The sequence below is a fragment of the Apteryx rowi genome, unplaced genomic scaffold, assembly GCF_003343035.1.
Source record: "Apteryx rowi isolate R43461 unplaced genomic scaffold, aptRow1 scaffold_186, whole genome shotgun sequence".
Lineage (NCBI taxonomy): Eukaryota > Metazoa > Chordata > Aves > Apterygiformes > Apterygidae > Apteryx > Apteryx rowi.
Genome location: NW_020448152.1, coordinates 1616802 through 1622103, shown reverse-complemented (window position 1 = coordinate 1622103; position 5302 = coordinate 1616802).

Genomic DNA, 5302 nt, shown 5'->3' with positions numbered 1-5302 from the left:
TCCTCTGTATTTCTAACTGCGAGTTTGTCACTAAACCCAGCAAGACAGAATCAGGTTATAATTTAACAAAGCTCCTCCATCATTCCTTTGTGCTGCTGTTTTTCACCTAAGGACAAGGCAATGAAAAAACTTTGAATGCAAGGTACTACATTTTAAGTGTTCAAACAGCTTTTCACTCCAGCTGTATTCATTGACACTACTCACAGCAGACTGCCTTTGAGCATCTCAAACCATCTTCCTTCCAAATAAGCTTCACAAGCTGCTTGTGAGCTAACAAAATACTATGCATAGATAAGAATATAAGACAAGTATGTCCTCGGATTCACATAGTCTCTAAATTACTGTTCTAAAGTTCATTTTTAGCTTTGTTTGTATGTATAAGAAAAGATGCATGAAACGAATGTTGCTACTGAAAATCAATGCCATCATTTTAGAAAATAAAACATACTTAAAATTTCAAAAGATAACAAACTAGCTCTTGCCCTTCAAAAGACAGCAGCAAGTGACATTACGTTCTTCTGAAACTTAACCTCCTATAAAAATACATAGCAGCACAGCATGGCCCGTAGGAGTAGAGACTTTTTTTCAAAGACATGCTTCTCACAGAGTTCTAAGGAAGATAAGCCAGGCCTGCTAAGCCTCGCTCTCCCAACCTCTCTACAGCACTCAGATACAAAAACATTTAAATTAAAAGTAACAATATACAAATATGAAAAAAGCTTGATCCTAGCAGAGATTTCTCTAAATGTAGTTACACTTTTCCTCATCTTTGGAAACAGAATAGTCAGAATGAGCAAATTTAACAAGCTCATGCTAACATTCACAAGTGAATTTCCTTATGCTCAGTCCTTGTCTGCCTGCGCTGCTAAATGTTATCATGATCAAAAAGAAAAGTACTGTCAGCCATAAAAGGATTAACCAGCAATTAGTGTTGAAATGAGACTCTTCCAGATCTGTGCTATTACTGGCTGGGCCTCTTATCCCTAAGCAGCAGTTCAGAGAGGTTAGTGCTCGTGCTCTGGAGATATTCAGTCTCAGTTTCTCACAAAAAGTTATATGAAGGGGCATCCTTTGAAGCCTGAAAAAAATTAGGGCAGAATCTTTTCTTTCACATAAAGACAACAGTCCCCTTTCCTAACGCAAATTTTGAACAGTCTCCATATTTGTTCATTGTGAAGATTCAGACAGATATATGCATAGAGATGACTATCTGAAAAATTGCCATAGAGGGGACATATGCACTCAAAAATGTTCCTTATTTCCAAATCAATTAGTGGACTAACACATTAATGCATTAGAAGGTTTAATGCGTTAAGCTACATCATTAATAAAATATGTCCTTCTGTGTTCACAGTTTTCAACTTCTTCTGTTATGCAAGTAACAAATCTCCTAAATCTTGGCCTCTCAGGAGCCTAATTGTTTTGTGTTTGCAATATCAAATACTTCAGTAAAAGCAATAAATCATAAAATATTTGTACTGAGTTTAACAGAGTGACAACGCTCTTACTATAAGTACTAGATATCCTTTAATAGTTTAGAGATATTGGGAAGGGTTTCTCAAAATATATGAAAGGACTAGCTATTACAACAGCTCCCTCATTTACCTACTGTATTGCACTGTGAGCAGTGATACAGTAACTAGCATTTCATGCATTGATAGTGCTAAAATCTAACTTTAAGAGTGGAAAAGCTAAAATGCTTATTACATAAAAAAAAAGTTGCAGGGCATGATTTATGATAGTCTGATTAGACTCGAAAAAAAAGAGACCCAACTACTTTTAGAAAAGAAAGCCCAAAGGAGAGGAGGAAGAGGAGACCTTTGGTCAATCTGAGACATTCATTATCCTTGATATAGGAAAACTGTTTGAATGAAAATTGAACTTCACTGTTACAAGAGAAACAAACTAATGGTATCTACGTTGTATGGAAGAGAAGCAATAACCAAGAGATCCCTACTTTTCTGCTTCTTCAAAACCTGCCTATAAGTTATCATACTTCTTTTAGTCAATAGATTTTATGTCAGGAAAAAAAAAAGAGTTCTAGATTCCTTTCACAGATGATCTTTCTTTGCTATACTAGGAGGTCTCTTGATTTTTCCTGTCATCAAAATGGGAAAAGGCTGAGGCTATACTCTCATGAACACCTTAACCTGTGTAAGCTGGCACTGCTGCTAAAATAAACATTCCTGTCCCCCCATCACCCCTGGAAGCAAATAAATACCAACAACAATACTAGAGAAAATAAATGGGTTTATATTTGTAAACAATGACAAGTGGCATTCAGTTTTAAGAATTAAGGCTTTATGAAAAATGAAAGTTTGTCTTCAGTATGTTTAATCATATTTGATAGTATTCTGCTTGTTGAATACATCTTCATCTACACGTAATGATGATAGCAGGACTTTAGAGATGGGCTGTCTTATCTTGGAATTTCACATGGAGGAATTTTCCATGCTCAGAGCCAGCTTAGAACACCTGGAGCTTTGGCACTGCTATTTATCTCCTTCTCCTGGGAGAGGTACTCTGGGTCTGTGAGATCCTAAAGCTTGCACTCACTCAAGCAGACTGCAAGAGGCTACAGTCTGTGAAAACTTCCAGGACCTTTGCTTCCGTGGAGCAAATCAGCAAATCCTTTCACCCCGTACCCATGGTGACTAATATCTTCCAAGTCCCAGAACAACTCCTCCCAAAACTCCCCTCCTCTGCACCTCTTCTAATATGGTCTGGCTTGCGACCTATCAAGAGGTGGAAACATAATCACAGAGGCATAGAACTAATTTAGGTAGGAAAGAACCTCTGTTCAAGTGGGAACCCCCAGGATCCCAGGTCCTTTTCTGCAAAGTTGCTTTCTAGGCAGTTGTTGCACAGCCTCTACAGCTATTTGAGGGGTTTCCATCCCCAAGGCAGGACTTTACACTTGCTTTTTTTGAATTTCATGAGGTTCCTGTCAGTCCACTTCTCCAATCTGTTGAGGTCCCTCTGAATAGAAGCACTGTTCTCCATTGTATGCCCTTGCCCCCACAGGGAAGTGAGATTAGTTGAGGGAACAGATTATTTTGCCTCTTTCTTCCTCCAGCTCTCTGCCAGAACCCTAAATCTGCCAGATCTCATTGATAAACTGCCTTTCATAACTTACAGCTCCTCCACCTGCAATCTGTTCTGTTGCTATCACCACTACCAAACTGAATTTTGCCAGGTAAACCTTGGTGACCATGGTGAGAAACCTTGAGCAAGCTTTGCTATAATGAATCATGAAAGAGCTCTTCATGACTGATTTGACACAAAAGCGAGGCAAACAACTGAGGAGGGAGTAAGCACAGCCTCTCCGCAGTAACATGGCCTGGATAACAAAAGATAATACAATAGGAATGAGAGCACAAAAAAGTGTATGTGAATAGAATACCCAAATCTGTCTGTTCAGAGAGGATGTTTGTCCAAAACCTGATAATGCTGAGGAAATGAACAACAATGAAGTTTGCTTAAGACATCCATCAGCTGGATTCAACAGTAACCAGGAGACTTTTGAGAAGAGGAGTCAGCTTGGAAAGAAGTATAAAAAAGCATGAACATTTGTGATTGTGAGGGGAGATCTTGGAGTGAGAAGAACGTAACAGAGAAGCAAACTGGGTCTGACACTGCCAGAAGTCACCCCACTGGGGGACACCTCTGCCTAGGCCTGACAGGGCATCCTTCCCTGAGTGCAACATGTCCAACAAGCAGGGACGCACACCTCAGTACATGAACTTGCGGGGTGCTTTCTCACTGCCCCGTGGATCAGCAGAGTGTAGGAAGCAACACGGAGGAGCATAAAGCTGGAGCCCCACAACTCACACCAGAGGGGTGTGCAACTAGGGGAGGCCACACTCAGCAGGGTGGTGGGCGGTTGTAACCCTCACGGCTGTGAGAAGGGGTGTGCATGAAGCAGCCTGAGTGTGCATTTGTGAGGGCATCAGAATTGTTCGGGGTTAGCATTAGACGAGTGTTTAGCAATTTGTCTCTATTAACATTTTGTAAGCACTTAGTATTTTGATTTATGTGCTGAATGGCTGACATTGATCCTGAATGTATAGCTCACTAATCTCTGGTTAATAAATTAATTAATCACTGAAGTTCTGACTTGATTTAAACCATGTGAGTTAAGCAGTTTTTCCCTGCAACAACTACCATTTGAAGCACTGGGTCATCTCTTTAACTGTTAGGTATTACGGCTGCTATTTGCCCACATGCAGTATGTGCCTGTGTAAAAATAGTTGTTTAAAGCGCATTTTCTTTTCCTAAAGCTGTTCATACTTTACAGTGTAACTTAAAATATAGGTGTGGTAATGCCCTTTTCATTATAGTAGAATCCTGTTCACAGAGAGAGAGAGAGAGCACATCACTTTGATTCCTCTCTAAATGAATCGTTTCAGTCAAGTTTAAGGAACCACAAATCAGCTATGACCACAAAGTTTCACTTTTTGAATGAAAGCGTAAGTTGCAATGAGGTATCTACACTTCATCTGAAGAAAGACGAATTGCTAAGCCTTGGAAGTTATCCCATTTTCTTACAACTTTGGACTCTTCCTTGGTGTGATAACCACATGAAATACTACTGGAAATCTGAACCTTGAAAGCTAACGCATACTGCCACTTAAATGAACAGCAGATAAATCAAAACTAACATGAAATGACTCTGAATATCAAGGGCAGACTGATGCAATGAGGAAGCCGGCCAGTCTTCATCTTCCAGTTAACAGAAGAGAGGGGGGTGAGTGTCCACACGGACGAGAGATCGTCCCTGCCTCCGAGAGGAGGATTATGCAGAGCTGCACGGGGCAGGACGAACACAAGACCTGTGCCTGTTATAGCAGGGTGTCCAAAGGGGAGAATTCGGCAGTTTGCTACACTAGAATGATACAGAAATGCCCAACTTGAATTACAAATCTATACATAGTTATTCCATATATTTATTCTCAAGGATCAATAGGTAAAGAGGATTTTATAGAGAAACTAGAGAAACTGTAGGAAAAAAATGTATCCTTACTTGCCAGCAGGAAAAATACCATCTCTCCTATCCACTTCAACCTTTTAATCGTACTCATTCTAGCAGGACTGATTATTGAGGAAATAGAAAGTTCCTACCATTGGGATTTGTCACAAGGAAGCTAGACTCTCCTAACTCCTCCTCCAGGGCATAAAAACCTCTCTTAGAGACTCAAGACATTTCCAAGTGCGGGGTCCCTTCCCCAAATGACACGGCCGGTGCGACCTGCCGCTCGCCGGGGGAGACGCCCGGCACCAACGGCCGCGCGGGGGTGCTCCA